Source organism: Calypte anna, chromosome 9 (assembly GCF_003957555.1).
Source record: "Calypte anna isolate BGI_N300 chromosome 9, bCalAnn1_v1.p, whole genome shotgun sequence".
In the NCBI taxonomy this organism is placed as follows: Eukaryota; Metazoa; Chordata; class Aves; order Apodiformes; family Trochilidae; genus Calypte; species Calypte anna.
Genome location: NC_044255.1, coordinates 12535311 through 12554225, shown reverse-complemented (window position 1 = coordinate 12554225; position 18915 = coordinate 12535311).

The window sequence follows — 18915 nt, the reverse complement described above, 5'->3', positions numbered from 1 at the left end:
TTCTTTCTTTGGGACAAAATCAAGGCAAATTTGGATCTGTAGATTTTGCAGTATGTGTTAAAAAAATCCAGCATGCTTAAGGAGATGTCAAAAGTACAACTTCATTGATGGGAGTGAGAGATTTCAGTTCTTGCCATCATGCTTTGGAGGCATCAGGTTTCATATAGATCTACAGCTACTGTTTTCACTAATGTTGCTCATGATGTGTATCGGCGGGCTTTAAGAAGGGAAAGAAATGCTGTGCTTTCTCATGTGTGTGTGTATAAAACAGAAGAGATATTTGTCTCACATTCTCTGCTGAGCACAGTGGTCCTTAAGATAGTAGCTCTCTTCCTCCCAGGGTTGCTCGTGTTTCTTTTTATCCTCACATGATTTCTGTACTCTTTAAAGTTTCTTTCTGTGGCCAGATGTGTCTTATACTCAGCTTTATGTTCAGGTTTGTAAGGGAACACATTCAGGAACTTACTCTTGCCCTTTACGAGGTAATTCCTTTAGTTCTGTGTTTTGGAGAGGCTGTTCAAAGTCTTTAGGTAAGCATATATGGAAAGCTTAATTCCCTTACTTTCCTGTGTGAAGCTTTTAAATTAAATTAAGTGTGCTACTCTGCTTATGTTGTCAGTTACAGAAGATCTTCCTTAACTGAATTATTATTGGCTACTGTGTGAGTAAGACATTTAAAAAGGGGCCATTTATAACTCTTATGTCAATTTGATGCTTTGTATTTTGCAAAATATTCTTCAGGACTTATTTTGGCTGCATTGCTAAGTATTTCCATCTAAATATGTAGAAGTATCTTGTATTACTTTTATTCACGGTTCATATCATACAATCTTTCATTCATTTAAGAACTTATGTTGCTAAATATAAATATAAATGTTTTTGTTTGCTGTGAAATTTGGAGTAGGGTTTTCTGTTTATGGATACTGCATTCTTTGAAGGTTAATAATTTGTACACATTGGAAATATATAGGGTTTGATGGTATTTTAGATGCTTCTTTGATTAGAGTGAATGAAGGCCTCACTGGTCTGAGCTACATAGCTGTGAAAAGAATGAATTTTCCATTTTCTGAACAAAATGAACCACCCCAAATGATCTTAGGTCAAGTGAAACATTTTTCCATCCTGAAATGGATCTTAACATCTTTTTTATTATTAATTTTTGACAGTTTAAAATACTTGGTATGAAAAATTCCAATAATGCTTTTAAAAATATTGAAACAAAATATTTCAAGAATTGCACGTGTTCTGGATTTTATTTTTTTGACCAGTGCTGCCTTGTGAATAGGTCCAGGTTTGCATATAGTTACATCAGACCTCTGATAGCATTTCTGGGTGGATATATTATTTGATTGAAAAGTTGTAACTACCTACACTTCTGGTAGAAATGCTGCCTTTTTTATTTTCTTTTGGGTTCTTTGTTTTGTATTGTTTTTTCCAGTTAGGATCCAGGAGTGAAAGGTTGTTTTTTTTTTCCATATTCACTGACTGCACATAGACATCTCTTTAGCTGGTCTAAATCAGCATAGCTCTGGTGGATTTATACCTGCTGAGGTGCTGCCCCTTTATTTCATTACTAATTCCTTAAATTAATTTTGGCTTGATTTTCAGTTAGTTCACCTTGACTTATTGTCCTTCATTATTTTAATATTCATTGATGGTTTTGATAACCTGCTGGTTCAATCATTTTCAAGCCCTTGTATTTCATTGCAATAAATAGTTTCTAACACTAACAATCTTGACTTTTCTAATAATTGTTTACTTTCTTTTTTTCTCCTTTTTCCTCTGGTATCCTCATTAATCTTCTCTCACCACATTTTTTTCTGACATTTCAATTTTTTTCATTATTACAATGATCATTAATTTATATTTTACTTACTTAAACTCATTCCACTGCTTCCCCTTACACAGTGAAAATTACCTTACCTTAGTGAAAATTACTATAGAGTCCATTAAAATCTCTCAGCTAATTCCTGGTGGGTTCTGGCAGTCTGTGTGAGTTCTTGTTGCTAGAGTACAGCTTATTGAGGATAAGTAATGCAGATAACCTTTCTTTATTTTGGAAGCAGCAGCCTACATGAACAAGTAGAAAACTGTTAAAAGTTTTGAACTGGAATTTCAAATGGAAAAACAGTCCCATTTCTACTGTTTTAGTTGTTTAATGATGTTTTCTCTACTGCTGCTGTTCTTTCTCCAAGGACATACTTGACTGCAAACCTTTGATCTCCACTATTAAAGAGGAAAGGAAGGGCTGTTGGTTAAATGCTGCCTCAAATGTGGTTCTGTATGTAGGATGCACCTTTGCTTTACACAGTGAGTGATTTTCTGTGTGTGGGTGCTCTGAAGAAAAGACTGCTGCTACAAATTAATATTTGACTGAAAAATTTAGTAATACTGATGTTTCTCTGTGAATATTTGGTGATAAGCTTTGTAAATAATCTTAAACTTTAAGTATTAAAATTAATTATAAGATCAGATGAACCACTGCTTGAAATGGGGAGGGGGAAGAATCAGGTATGGTTTTGATCTCAGCAGGAGTCAGAAGTCAGGAGCAGCTTCTTCTGGCAGAGGCACCATCCTGATTTTGGCGAGAAACGGTGGCATGGGTGTCCCAGCTCATGGTAATAACTTGTCTGCTCTCACCTGCGCCCTGCTTGGGTTGCAGCAGCCTCCCTGAAGCTCAGAAAGGGAGGACAGTGAATGGTGTCACTGTGGAAGTTAAGGTCTGTTGTCTGGGGATGTCCTGACTTCATTTTGATTTGACCTCATCATGAGATGCTGTTGTTCAGCAGCCAGAATCTTGCAGCCACCTCTCTCAGCTGACCAGTGGGGTCTTTCTTCTCTTTCCAGCCAGCAGCCTGGGGCTCCACAGGAGTCAGCAGCCACGCCAGCCGTGTGCTTGGGCTTAAAGGGCTCAGTGCAAGCCCAAGTTTTGCAAACACTGCAGCAGCCAAGATTCTCTCTTTCCTACAGCAGACAGCCCAGCAGCTGAGGAGCATATCTTGGATACATCACAGGCAGCAGCTTGAGTCAGGCCACTCGGCTGTGCTTTTAGAAACCCACAGAGAGCAGGAGGTCTCCCCAGGTAGCTGTAGGCACTGCAGCTACAGCTCTTTCTCCCAAGAGCTGGCAACTTGCCCATCTTCCAAATGAGCAAGAGATGGTGCAGCCCACAGAGTGCTGTGTACTACATCTCCCTGAGAATAGCAAGGACCATCAAGAAACAATGTTGAAAACGTATCTTTCTAGTAAGCAGACTGCCATTAGCAGTTTTTATTTGCAGGGTCTCTGGTGCTATGTAGAAGCCTGAATAATAATATTTAAGCATATTTCATTAATAGTCAAAATCCCCTTTCCTTCTATTGAAAAAAAGTGTTTATAGTAGAGTTTTTTTGGTAGGAAAATATTTCCTACCCTTGCAAGAAAATATTTCTGCACTGCAGAAGGCAGTGCAGAAAACTTGCCAGTTAGAACAAGCTGATTTGCAGTTGAAATTGCTACCAACTATTTTCAAACACCTTTGTGGTATTTCCATAAAGTTCAAATGCTTATAAAAAAGTTTCTCCTTGGTCAGACAAGAGTTTGAGCATGATCTTTCTATAATCCTGGTGTAATGTAAATAAATCCATAAACCCAGACTTCCTAGACCTGAAAGAAGTAATCTTGTACTGATAGCCCAAAGAAAGTGATTGCAACTTCAGACAGTGTTTGAAAGGACCAAAATGGGAGCACAGAAGTAATTTTGCTTTGCTGGTCCAGTAGAAGTAGAGGCTGGTTTAGGGAAGACAAAGCACTACCGATATCAGAACATCATGAAGGCCAGATACAGTATCTCTATTTGAGTACCATTTACTCACCTGCAGGAATCCCAATTAACTGGAATTACCACCCCAATTAAGCAGCAGTCCTTGCCATTAAGTATCATTAGGCTTAATTTGGTTCCCTGGGAAATTTCCCGATTAGGCGATTTCATGATTAAGCACCTGTAATAAATGTTTTAGCTTACATCTAGAATTCTTTTTTATTTCATAGGATCTGATCACTAAAACCCAAATAGGAACTAGTATGCCCATTACTACTTTTGCATTTTGCTTTATTAATTGCCTTGTATATACTAACTTCTTATCTTGGGTTTTGCGAAGTTTTGACAAGGAAACCTTTGTATTTTTGCATATTTTGTGATGCAGATATATCCTTGTATACATCACTGTTCTTGCTTTCTGTCTGACAGCATTGCTAATATTTTGTCATTATTTCTTAAGAGAGCAGCAAACTCACATGAACAGTAGTCATATTTTAAGGAAACATCCCGTTAGCTGTACTTCATAGTAAGTTTACTTGACCAGCCTGAAGTTTCTGCTTGGTGGAAGAATAATATTTCATGACCAGAAACAAGTATAGAAAACATCTCCAGCACCAAACAAGACAAGACCTTGCATCACGTCTCCTTTATCTAAAAAGAAGTGGTGACAGATAAGCTGTGTTAAAGAAAAAAATCTCTTGCCTGTGACAGTGACCTCAATTAGAATCTGTGTTGTAGGTGCCAGAAGAATGTAGAGATACCCAAGACAGCTGTAAATAAGGGACTTGATAAATTCAGCTGCAGCAAGGCCAATGCTTTGCTGGGGTTAATTTACTCTACAACTTATGAAATAAAGCCCTCTTGAGGGACTAAATAATATAATGAGAAACTGAGTAGGGAATTGTGAGGATTAATACTGCAAATATATCAAGATCTCATACCAGCTGGCGGTAGCATCTCTGATGAGCATGGGCTGTTGAGACTTGCAGTTTACAGACAGAGAAGGTGACAATTCCCATATAATCATGGTGTATTTGCCTTGAAGAGCAGCAAGGATAGTGCCATGGTATCACTGGAAAGTATCTATTTGTGGAGCTCAGGATATTTTTTTTGGAAACGTCTCTCTTCAGCGAATCCAAGGCTGGAATCCAAAAAATTCTCGGTAAAGATTTTTGGCCCATTGGCAAAGAGTGTGTTTCCATTGACTTTATAGTGAAAGTTGATAAATGCTCACAAAACCACTTTACTTCAATAAAAAAAGAGCTTACGTTTACTTTTTTCCTCTGAATTTAAATTTACACATCAGATAGAATATACATGAGCAAAAAAATCTATTAAAATAGTCAAGGGAAGTGGCAAGGAAGAGGAAGTAGAGTTATTTCTCAAAAAGATTAAACTGGAGAGGAATACAATAGAACCTGTCACGGTTTAACACTGGCCCGGCGATTAAACCGAATAACAGACGCTCTCTATTAATCTCTCTCTCCTTGATAGAGAAAGGAGAGAGAATAAGGGAGAGAGACTTATGGGTTGGAAACTAAACTACACAACTTTAATGAAACAGTAATGATAAATAGGTAAAATTACTAAATATATACAAATATACAGGAAAATGGAAACCACATTCCTCCCTCCTTTCCCCCAGTAACTCTCACGTCACAACCGAGGCTGTAGGGCAGCCCTGGGAAAGTCCAGGCTGGACTCCTGGAGTCGGCAGCAGTCGGGAACCGGAGGCAGGAACACACAGATATGGGCTGGCACGGATCAGGACCACAGGCAGACGAACAGACAGGATCCTTCCAGGATGCCGGGTGAAGGAAGGGAAGCAGGAAATCAGGAAATCAGGAAAAGATCTGGCTCGGCCCTCGTGATGCCTCAAATTTATACTGAGTGTGACGTATATGGGATGGAATACTCTGTTTGGTCAATTCTGGTATCTATCTTGTCTGTTCCTCCCCAAAGGAGGGTTCAGGCGGGACCTCTGTATCCTCCTGGACGGTAAAATGTTTTCCTCAGAGCTGAGCAGTGTCCTTGGCTCTGCATACCAGTCTCTAGCAGTAACTATAAACATCAAGTGTTATCAGTCCTAGAAGCACACACACTGTCTGAGAAACTTACTGTTAATTTCAGAGAGACTTAGCTAAAAGTACAAAACAGAAAATCACCTTTATCCTAGCCCAAACCAGGACAGAACCGCATAAAGGACTCCTTTAATCAGCTCTCTCTAATGGGAATGCATGAATCCTTTTTTAAGGAAAGATCGAGTGTTTTTAATCACAAAATAACGATGGCAGTTTACATTAATTTGTAGGATCAGAAAGCACTGAAAAAATGGGAGTACAAGTGCTTGTACATGGAGTTCATGGCATACTGTACACAGGGTTTAAACGTCTTGAGCTTGTGCCATGTACACATTGCTTGACTGAGCAAAAAGCAATGGAAACGTCTTGTCAGGAAGAGAAACATTTCCACAAGCAGCTCTTAAATATAAGAAAGTATGTTTTTCGTTCCTAAAATGCTAAGGAAAACATACCAAGAAGAAAAGAGTTTTCACATCTGGTGAGGTGTTTCTCTCTCTCCCCCTTTCCCCAGCCTCCTTTCTATCTCTGCCTTCTTCTCTCATCCTGACTCTAATACCCTCACCACTTTTTTTTTTTCCCTGTACAGGTATTCAGCAGCAGAAATACCATGAGGAATTTTGGCAGTCTCCTACAGGTAATCCTGCAATTGCACTGATCAGATTAAACCAGAAATACTAAGATTAATAAATTGCTTAAAGTAGTTTTTTCTCTTGATGTGTGCATTACTCCCATAAATGTTAATGCTAGGTCTGGGTTTCAAAATAAGGATATGTCCCTTGATGTATTGTAAAGACGTAACAAAATTTAGGAAATGGGAAAACCCATCTGGCTCAGCATTCCCACTATCTATTAGGTTTTGGAGCTGTGAAGAAAAGAGAGAACTAGATCTCTCCCCTCTATATACTTTTAAATTGTTTTCCTACACAATAAAATACAGATGAGTACATAAAATTATTTCTGTGGGTTGTGGGTTTTTAGTCCTTGGTTGCCTTAATTTCAGAATCAACTTTTCCTTCTCTCAACACTTCTATGTAAAATAAAACAGGTCCATTCTTCTCCAGCTGAGTTGTTGCAGTGCCCATAAAACATACCTGAAAGATGGACCACTAGCCAAAAGGTCACCTGACCTTTCATGTTCCAGTGCATTGTGTTCTTGTAGCATGCTAAAACTTGGAAAGGAACAATCATAAAATTTGGTACAGGATCTAAATACTATGAGTATATGCATCAGTAATTGCAGCCTAGATGTAAACCTGGAAATTGTCATGTGCCACAGGTCTGTGCTTCAAAAAACAAATAAATGTGAATGCTGTACTAGTAAACTAAAACTTTTAAGCTGAATAGCATCTCCTTTCTCTTAGAGCCTGAGATACCTGAGAATGAAGAACCAAATACCATGTCAGTCAGAGCTATGGAAGGAGGATTGCCAGCTGCACTCATGTCTCATCAGGATGGCCTTTTGTGAGGACCAGAAGGTAAGCTAAGGTAAGGGGAGAAGTAGGCTGCTAGCTGAGGTGAAGTGGCCCAAAGCTACCACTTTAACAAGGGCTCCTTAATTTTACTATTCAGTAATATATAACTATTCAGTATGTATAAACTGGCATGGTCTGGTTGTGTGCAGGGATACAGTTTTTAGTGACTGCAAGCTTTCTTCTGTCAGACCACCTTTATGGAAAATAGAGCTTTAAGAGGCTTGTAGACAAACGTAAGCTGCACATAGGAAGGTTTGAGACTAAGGGAGGAAAGTATGAGGAGTCTTTCACTCCATGCTATTAGTTGTTCTAGTATGGGACATGATGTAAGAATTTTGAGCTGATTTCAAGACACTGAATTAAAATCTCAACAACTGCAAAAATGTTTTGCATAGTCTCGTGTAAAACAATATGAACTTCTCTGTTCTCACAGTTTAGAATGACAAAACAATTCTCCATTTGCTTATGTCTCCTGCATATGTTCTACACCAAAGACACTTAAGCAGGTCTCTGCTTCCAAAGAGGAAGATCTTTTCTGAAAAATGTGGTTTTTCATAAGTATTTACCCCCAGCAACTTGAAACTCTTTTAATGAATTTTTAATGGTTTCTAAGATGGTGCTTTGGGTTTGACTGCAGTGCTATGAAGCTGTCTAGATTCAGTGAAATTAACCAGTGAAATATTTTATCTGGAGTAATTTCATATTTTGGCCATCATATTAAGCAATATTCTAATGTTTCCAGTAAAATAAATAACTGATGAGTGACTTTGTATATCCTGAAGAGTTCTATTACACGGAAAATTCTGCAGATTTCTGTCTTCACTTAAGTCAGGCTGCTTTCTGAGACCTCTGTGTGCACCTCCAATGAGAATTTACACATTTGCCAGTTATGAACAATGTACAAAAAAAAATATTTTCCTTCTAAACAGTAGGCTTAGTGATCAAACAGAACATATCAGGTTTGAAATATTTTTGCTAAACGTTATATCTTGTGTTCTGTTTACCATTTCTTTGTTTGCTGTGATATTTAATAATGGCCTAAGCAACATGATATTAAAATGCTTTCATGCATCTTGCCCCCTGCTGATGAACTGGTCTTGAACAATCCTTTGAATCCTGAACAAGAGGTCCCATTTTTATTATTTTTGTTCTTTCACACAATCAGAAATCCTTCTGAGGAGAGAGCTGATATCTGTGGAAAGCATCTGACTTCTAAACAGATTGTGGGTTAAAGGAGTTACTCAGACAATACAAATAAGTAGTCATTTATTATATGCAAATATAACAGGTTGACATAAAACCCATTACTTCAGTCAACTAGAAAATAATACTATAACTGAGTTATGTTTTTGAAGTTGCAGTTTAGCTTCATATAAGGGAAGAAAATCTCCTGTAGCTCAGATGGGCTTATTTGAAACCAAAGCTTTTGATGTTATAATGTGCAGTCTAAATTCATTAATCCCTCTGTTAAAAAAAAAAAAAAGACTCTTAAATGAGTAATAAACATAATAATGAAAATAACTGCCAGGAAGAACATGAGTTACATCACACTTAGTGTTCCAGCTAAAGATGAAAATGAACTTTGGAAACACAGGTTACGCTAAATGAATTTAATTTGTGTTTTGATACAGAATGTTTAAACATGTTGTTATTTCTGGCACCAGGGCTGATAGCTATTAAATGAGAACATCTAAGAACATCAAAGGAACTGGACCTTTTATATTCTTCAGCACCCCCTTGGAGATGTTTATCTGGGCTGTTATCTGGATCCCATACAAGCATCGAACAATGTGCCAGTCTCACCAAGTTACTCTCTTTTCCCAAAAGTTCTGACGCATGCATTTCCTGCCCAAATGTTCCATATTTTAGAGTTCACTACAAGTGCACAAATAAAAGTAGTTTGTACTAACAGACTTGACTGTAGATACTTGAAGTTTTTCTTTTATAAAGTATTTGAAATAGAAAAGAAAACTTCCTTCTGTTTGACTCAAACTAAGTTTCCAGATGTCAGGGTCAAAGGTTGGAGATAAAAGTATCAGGTTTTGGCCTACTCTAACCAGACTCGAGGCCCAAATGTGTGAGATCTTCCCTAGAGGGGGTTCCTTTTGTACTGGTTCAGTTTTCTTCTTTAGCCTCTCCCAGTAAGAGGTCCCATTTCATGCTGCTGAATTATGATACTTCATCTCAGTCACTAAGACACTTAAAACTTGTATGTACTGTTTAACACTTGGCTGCAAGTCAAACCTGTTTAAATATCTCTTTTTAAAACTTTTCCATTTTCGAAGGCTGCTAATTCTTTTCTTCCTGGGGCTTTAGTGACTGTGCATGGGTCTTCTCTGCTGACATTACAAGATTCCTACTCCAACTATGCTAACAGTGTGTAGTAAAATGAGAAAGAGGCCTCACAATTTACACAGAGTCTCAGAAGATGTATAAAGGTTAAAAGATATTAGCTCTGCTCTCCCCTTGGCATGTTCACTGGCTTTTTGGTGTGTTTTTTGGAGGCTGAAATTCTTCAACTATGAGATAAAAAATTATAGCTGGTTCAAAAATGAACAGAGAAGCCTGAAAAGTGGTTGAGTCAGGTATTTGCCAGTGAAAATATCAGGGTTTAGAACAATTAAATTAAGGCTGTGTGAACTAATTGTAGGTGTTGGGATTCAAGTCTAACCCAGTTCTGATCACAGGGTGACTACTTGGGCTAAATCTTGAAGGTCTACATGTGTGAAAAAAGGATCTGTCTGGTCAGGGAGGGACTGTGGAGCCATGGAGGCATTCTTCCTCGACTCCTTCTCCATGGGGAAAAAGATACTGCTTGTTTTATGGATCCTGACTTCTCTACTCCTCCTCCTCCTCCTCTGTGCTTTGCTAGGCATCTGCTTTCCCATGTGGCACACAAATGTGAATGGAGCACTACTCTCCTGTCTCCTCTCATGGCAGCTTGCCAATGCATCTGTGTTTGGCAAAGAAGGCAGAACAGATTTTGAGAGGTGATCAGTTTGGAGAGACCAGATTCTTAAAGGAATTAAGACTTGAGGTGGCTGCAAAGCTATGTTTTTAGCTCTCATGACCTGTTGAATCATTGCAATACTCTGAGAAGGAAGAAAAAGTAGATTCTCCCCAGATATTAGAGGAATAATTAATAGAACCACTAAGGATACTTAAACTGACACTTCCAGATGGATAACTAAGGCAAGGAAATAAAGTCACATAAAGTAACCCAGAGCCATTGTTTACACTGGAAGAAAGATTCACCTCCAAGTGCCAATTTCTACCTCTGTGCAGGAAAGCATTTCAGTATATCGCAAAAAGTGGAGACAGAAGACACTTTTAAAGTTACCAAGTGTACCTTGCCAACATTGAGTTTTCCCCATGCGTACTGTCTGATGCTTTGTACAGTCTGGCTTTAAGCAATTCAGACAATAGGAAATTGACTACTTCCCTTGGATGGTAATGTTACGAGTGGTTTGAAAGGTGCTCCCTTTTCCTATGACAGGGCAACTAGGAGAGTCAGATGCCTTCAACATTGAGTGGTCCCTAGAGGAATGAGGCAGTAGGAGAGTCTGCAAGTTACAGTAGTGTGGAAAATGGCCTGTTGAGGAGTTCCTTGCATGAGGGCAGTGTCACAGAAAGCCAAATGAACAGTGAAATCAGTGGAGGAAATGGCTGACACAACAGAAACATTGAGGGAAACTTCATAAATGGCAGATTGGGTGTGGGTTCAAAGCAATAATCACTGACAAGTTGGTGTAGTTGTAGAAATAGGACTTCCTGTAGATAGGGGACTGTCACAGTGGGACTATGATAAAGATGAGCTCAAAAAGACCAGAAAAGACCAGACATACAGGAATGAGAAAAATTTCCATAGTAAAATCCTGGGGTCAGGATGTGCTGGAGTCTTGCTGGTAGTAAAGCAGCAGTAGTTGTGGGCTGGGGCACAGATTAAAGTCTGGGCTGGATGAGAAGCAGGCAAGGAGGAAGGTAGACGGTTTCATTATGAGGCAGAGAAGTACTTGATGTGCATGCATTAAGATTGATAAACAGGATTATTATAAGCAATTATTTCTACATCCCTAAAGCAAGAAGAATTCATGTTTGTACTGTTCTACTGTAAATGCATAAATTGTTCCGTGTGTTATGTATCTGTTAGGATTATGGTAGTGTTAATTATCATGAAGGAGCTGACATTTTAATACTTTTTGCCGCTGCTGTTTTAGAGTTTGCTTTTAAGTCAGGCACTTTCCTTCTGGTGACTTGTGTGCTGGTTCATTTGGTTCTTTTCTGAAGTGAATCTGCACTAACTAGTCTCACTTGCTCCTCTGTGATCTTCTGACTGAATTTTGTTTCTTTTCATTTAATCCTGTTATTCTGACTTATTTTATTCTGTGCCCATTCTAAAATTAGATAGTGTCCTACCAGGTCTTTATTCTTGCCAGCTACTCATAGGCCAGCTCTTGGATAAAATGCTGCATTGATCTTTTCAGGACACTGAACATAGATCCAGTGGAGGTTGCACAAAGACAATGAATTTTGTGAGGTCCAGCATGAAGCTGCACAGTTCCCTCCTTTTGTCCAGCAGTAAACTCTGGGAGCAATTAATGAAGTAACCAGAGAGCTAAGGAGTTCAGGAACTAAGGTGCTTCCTGGATCTTGGCTAAGAGAGCAGTTTGGTGCAAGGCCGCTAGTGTTGCCACCACTGCCTTTTAAAAAAGTTAAACTGTCCTTCATACTTTTCTCATAAATGAGGTCAAAATCATATATGCTTCCAGTAGTATTTTAAAAATTGACCTGAACTTTTGAAAATGTTAGCTCTTAATTCTTTTTGAGACTCATATGACTTAAAATATTTTAAAATGCAATGTCTCATATGTCAATGCATTTCATAAAGTCTGTTCTTTTTCATATTTTTATATTCAAGTGTGTGATGTTAGTCTGTTACTAAACACACCTTCCAGGGGTTATATTCTTCTTGTGCTTCATTGTTAGGACAGAAATTTCAAAGCAAGCAGGCTAACAACTACCTGACAAGGGTGAAATGAAGATGCAGGAAAACTCAGATTTTGGGAATTGGCAAGCTAATCAAAAGACAAGCCAGGTCAGAGAGAATGAATTATATGTATGGAAGGATTTTGCTGGGCAGTTTGACAGGGGCATGTCTAGGTCCATGGGTAGTGAAAGACTAGGATGAAAAGCCAAAGCATTACTGAAGAATTACTGCAAATGTTGCTCTAGGACAGAACAAAGACAGTAAGGGAGAAAGCAAGAGTGATTTGAGCCGAGTGCTGGTGAGGCAGAGCTTAGATCTGTGGAAGAAGAAACCACTTGGTACTTGATTCCTGCTCTGCTTGCTCTCTCATTGTATCAGAAGCTGGAGGTGATGATTTACTTAACAGTCCTGGGTTTATATTTCGTGTTTTGCAGTTACATTTCAAAACATTGGCTACAAGTGAGGTGTTCTGGGTTTATTTTCTAGCTGAGTCTTGCATATTGCAGAGAAAATGTATGCTATAGTTTTCCCTTTGTCTCTCTTTTTGCCTCTGCTGCTCTGCTGTAATGGAAATTACATCTGTAAAACTTTAAAGGAGCCAGGATAGGTTCACAACTGGCAAAAAGGCAGTAAAATAACTCAGTTATTACTAGGCTACTAGGTGAGATTAATTATTTATGTCAGGAGGTACATATGTGTATATGTTTGTTAACTATTTTTATTTTCCTTTAAGTGCCATCAAAGAATTGAAGCAGTAAATTTCCCTCAGCAGCAAAATGTTTTTGACCGGGAGACTACCTTGATGTGGTAGTGACCGTTCTCTTCCTTTCCTCTGCTCCACATTTTTAATGTAGTTTTAAAGTACATTATAGATAATTGAACATAGTGGTCATAAGAGAGCCAACGAATACTTTAGAAGAAAACTTGCAGCTCAAATAGAATGAGGGGGAAATACACTCAGCAAAGTCTTTCTGCAGATTTGTTTTTATTTTTTAGGCCACATTTTTTTCCTAGTTTATTTTAAAAGGAAAAGAACAGATTGTTCCAGCCTTGGAAAAACAATCATTAAGTCACCTGAAACAACAACAACAAAAAAAACCCCAAGCAAATCTTAACTCTTGCAAAATGTTTCTTTTCATAAACCAGACAAATTTAATTATATTTGAAAAACCATGAGCATTCTGATTGTATGTTTTAATGGTGCTGTGACTGACCCAAAGTATTCATTTGTTTGTACTTGAAGAGGCTTTTAGAGTGTCTATCCAGACATCTGAAAGATATTATTTACAGTGATCTGTCATGTATATCTGGATTCTGGCTGTACTTTTGCTATTGTAGCTTTGGAATAGCTCCATTGAGGTCAACAAGCTACTGCAAATTTTGCACGTTTATGAGTTTATCATCTGGTTTTTGATGTCCTAGCAATTCACTGTAGTAATGGAAGGACTCTGGAAATGGTCAGAAGGTTGTTGTTAAAAAAAATACTTTTTGCAATTGGTGTACAGTACACAAAGAGGTAATTTACGTAATTGGACTGATTTTATAAAAGAACAATGAAGATTGTTTTCTTTTCAACTCCTTTTCTTCCAGTTTCAGATCTCCTACACTTGCCCTTGTACTTGGGACAAACAGGAAATACACGGGGCAATAGGAGAAACAAAAATATTGAAGACATAGGGCAAATAGGGTAGAAATTATATCTATAAGTAGCATTTCCAGGATTCAAAGTTTGGCAGTGCTGTGTCAGTGAATCACAACCAATACCTACAATATGAATTCGTTATCAGAATTGAACTCTATACCAAAAAGAAAGGGTCAAAAAGATATTCAGACTTTTTGCATAACCATGCCGTGGGATCTGGCCTCTTTTCTGTTACATACACTGGTTTTAATTAAACTCCTTGAACTTAATGATACACACCCAAACCTCGTTGACAGAATTCAAGTGCCTAGGAAATCCGTCCCATTATTTGATAAAGAAAGCTTTTGTAGGTTCAGCTATTCAGTGACTCATATCAAATGACTGGTGCTACTCGTCTCTAAAACTTTTCTTTCTAAACTACCAGAAACTGTGAGTAAAATCCTGTCTTCTCTTTGTTGAATATCAGTATCCATGGGTTTGAGATGTCACCTTGTGATCCTGATGTATATTAATCATCACTTCAGCTGCTTTGGTGTCTCACCAGTAGCAGATTTTCCAGTACCCCTGCTCAGAATTTAACTATTTGTCAACTTACTTTTAGAGGATGGCCACAAAAATTTTGTGTGTTATCAAATATTATCTTTGAAAATTTTGCTAGTTTTTGCACAGAAAACTTGGTCAGTGAATCAGAGATAGTCATGTTTGCACATGCTTTGTAGATGCATTTACTGGGGGGGAGGATTGGATGTAAGTGTGTGGTGTATGATGGACAGAAATTCAAAGAACCCAGCACCAGTTCAGCCTCATCCCTGATATGTGCCCAACACCCTGTATTTTGTTGGGAAATCTACCCCTTAAATACAAGTGCATATATTTCAGAAAATCAAATTATTTTAAACGTAATTGTCATAGAAGTCAGATGGAGCTAATACAAGAAATACTGTAAAAGTGTATTTGTATCTTTATTTGTATCATAACTATATTTAACAGCAAATTTAAATAAGATTTTCCTGCTCTAATTTTCTGCTCAATAACATAGCTTGAGTATTGATGTATATAAACTCAATGGGTGACTTCAGGCTTGTGTAAATGGGTACTTTGCAGTCAGAGCTTTATAATAATTATTTTCATAATTTAAATATTTTCCTCGACATTTAGTAATTTTAAATGTAGCCTTTAACTGAATTTTTAAATTAGTATGGCTTATACTTTAATTTCATAAATGATCCTGATAGTTCCTGAGTGATCCGATTATATTAATTCATCTTTAACACTGAGTTATTTATTCTTTATTTCTGTAATTTTCTCTGGATATTCTTACTCTTTATTCATTTGGAACATCTAACTGATTCTTCTAGTATAGTAAAGAAGCAGACAGAAAATAAAAATTGTTGCCCATTTCTGGCAAGCAAAATGCCAAGAAATCAGTCTGAAATGCATAGAAATTAGTCTGGAGCTAAAAGAGTTGTGGAGCTAAAAATTACTGTGGAAAAAAAAAAAAACCCATACATTTTTATGATGAGTATTTATCTACAAGCTACACATAAAACCAAAATGTTCTTGCTTTAGTTTTACAGCTTGCAAAGGCTGAAGTTACTTAATAATCCAGCAAATTATATCTTAAATGTCTTTCGAAACCCTTTATAAAAGGATCTCTGCATTTTTTAGCCTTGTTTACAATTTACCACCAGTTACTTGAGTGTATAAAATAATAGACAGAAAATTTAAAGTAAAAAAATTGTACAAGGAATTTTTATATCTAAATTTGGAGCAGTTTCAATGAATCTGGAAATGAAGTTGTAGATTAAAACTCTTGTGATTCATAAAGTGTATTCCTCTCAAAGAGGGTACGTAAAACATCTCCAAATGGTAGAATGAATAAGCATACTGTAGACTGAAAAAGACAGGGCATCCCAAAAATGTATTTACAGTCATTTTACTAATTGAAAAGTGTTTGAAATTGACATTGTGTTGGGCAGTTTGAAAAGTGAAAAGTGTTGAAAAGTGTTTTCCTCACTGTTGGATGCTGTTTTCAGTAACATATGCATCACTAGCCATAGAGTGTGAGCAGAGAGTAACAACCTTCACTTTGTGCTGTGGAATGGGCAGAGGTGGTTTGCATGGAGAAGATTCATAAAAAACAGGACAAAGAGGAATTAATTCTATGGGTATTTTGTGGTTTTCCTTTGTTGTAAATAAAGCTTAGCTGCACAGTATTGCCAAGAAGGGCATCAGGTGTCTCCCAATAATTTGCTCACCCAAGAATTTCCTTACTCCACTTCAGCAGGGGCCTTATTTGCATTACACCCCCAATCTCAGCCTGTATATTTGCTTTTTTAATGTATTGGATTGTAGGCCTTGAGAATGCCCTGGATGCATAGCTGATACTATCTTAACTCACATGAACTTCTAAAGATAATCTACAAGTATCTGTAAAAATAGAGCAGTAAAGCAACATCCAGGAGTGCACTGCTAGCTTGTTAGCGCCTCCACTTGCATGGAGTTCTGAAGTTTGTTAATGATAATAAAAGTGAAAATTACTCCATCTGTTAAGAGAAATGTTTACTCTTTTTTACCAGGAAGCTTGCATCTCTCTGTACCTTATTGTCAGTTTTACTTTGTCAGTTTTACATCAAACAGCAGGAAAAAGAAAGCATAAAAATCAAAATGATCAGAAAAATACCTTCCAAGCTGATTTATGGAATATGATATATTACTGAAAAAGACCTGCTTCCTTTGATGTTATCCAACCCACCATACTGTGCATAGTTTATGGATATGAGAGATAGCTGATTCTTAGACAAATGCACTCTCTTCAGACTATAACAATTTGAGCAGATTAATTCCAAATCCTGTAAAAGTTAGTCCCTCTATATATTGTATTACCACACTGATAGAAAAATATAAAAGTAAGCAAACAGTCTAGAAGATATATGAATTTTGTGCTTTCGATTCTGGACTGATACTGCCCCTGAAGTTGATATAACACAGTTTGCAGAAGAGCTAAGAAAAATGCCCTTGAAAATTAGGTAAAGTCAAAGACACACTTCAGGCCTTGAATTCTGCAGGAAGGCTCCAGCTCAGTTCTCAGTTTTCATCCAACATAAAAAATCCTGTTATATAGAAGAACAATCTTCTGCTCCCTTGTTGCTTTCCCTTTTCTCTGCTCTGTTTTGGACCACGTGTTTTCCCTTTAGAAAAAAAATAGTGAAGGGAAGTTTCTAAGTAGCCATCATTCCTTTAGAATGAACCTCACCTCTTCCCCTCCTGTTCTGTATCCTGCTATCCTTCAAAGTAAAGGAGTGGTATCTCTGAAGTCTTTGTCATTTAGCAGCTGAGGGAATTGAATTCATTTTGCCTTGAGTTATAGCCCATCTCTTCAGAGCAGCTAAAACCTCCTAATTGTTAGGGTCTGTACCCACCCCAACATTCCTGAGGCAGGGAATTGCCATCACTGAGACACAGTATGACCATAATAAGTTATCTGAACTGTGGGACAAAAGAGCACACCTAGGCTGGGATCTGACTCGTGTGATGTAGGATTCAGGCTTTTTGCACTCTGGTTTTGGAGGGAAGGGTGGAGTGATGCTGGCTGATCAGTGGACTTGGGAGCTCAGGGAGCAACACAGCATAGGTGACTTGGAGGTGAGGCATCACCAGAGACTGATGTCCCTGTCCCATGTGCTTTCCATAGGAAGACATAAGATTTAGATATCAGTGGGTGGATAATCACCTAATTCTAAACAGTCGTGGTGTGTGAAGTACTTCCCCTAGCATCACTGCCCTGCAGAAGGTAATGTTATTGTCCTCCAGACCCTGCATAAATACAGTGGCTGCTGATCTGTCATCATACGAAGTGAGACTGGCAGTGAGCCTCATTCCACAAGTTTTTGAGGGAACTTTTAACTGCTGCTGTGTTTCATGAGATTTGCTTATGTACAGTTTCATGCTAGATTTATCCTGTAGCATATCCATGGATCCTCTAATCTGTGGGTCCTAAGTCCACTGACTTCCCCATGGTAAGGGGCAAGGAAACTTGCTGACAAAACACAGCACTGTTTACAGAGACTGGGAGGGGTTTTCTGGGTTACACTTCACAGTTGGATCCCTGCATACCATGGAGCACAGGAGCACTCAGTTGCCTCCATGTAGCTGTCTAATGCCATTTAAGAAGCCTTACTATTTTCTGCCAGCCTCAAACTGCTTTTCCAGAAAGTCCTGGTATCTGCATGCCCTTTATTGTAGTTGCCATCTCTATGTGTTAGAAACAGAGTCATGTTCAAGTAGTGGAAATGAGCCCCAAGTAACCTACTGTAGGTATATGATGAAAAACATGTGCTGGAGACAAGCCTCAAACATAGTTTCTTTAAAGCCTAAGTTCATCCATACCTCAACCACTAATCAACTTTTTTTTGCTCCTTGCCCAGTTTCTTGTGCATATGTAAGGCTTTTACTTTGCTTTACATCTAAATTGCTCAAAATCTATTTCATACTTGATGGCTGGAAAGCCCTAGAAATCTTGATACTGTCATCTTTGCAATCTTACTCCCGTCCACTGTTTTTAATTTCAAACACTCAGTTGTCTTTCACAAAGGACATGCACAGTGTATCCAGAAGCGAAAAAGCTAAGAAAAATGCAACTCAGCTGATTAATGTTTTCTGGTTTATGGTGACTTTTTTCCTCTCCTGTTGTGCTTCATGTATCAGGTCAGTTCTGCCAAGTAGTTAATATTGAAAAGTCGATTTAATCCTACTAATATTAATAAAAATAGTTCTACAATTACTGACTATGAATTTTACACATGCAGCACCATTTTCAGGATAAGTCTGTAACATAGTGCCTTTCTTAAAGCAGGGGATTCTCTTCTGTTTGTGGTTTTCTGCAAAAGAAATATTAGATGTCTGATCCATGCCCTCCTTTCTTATCAATAATG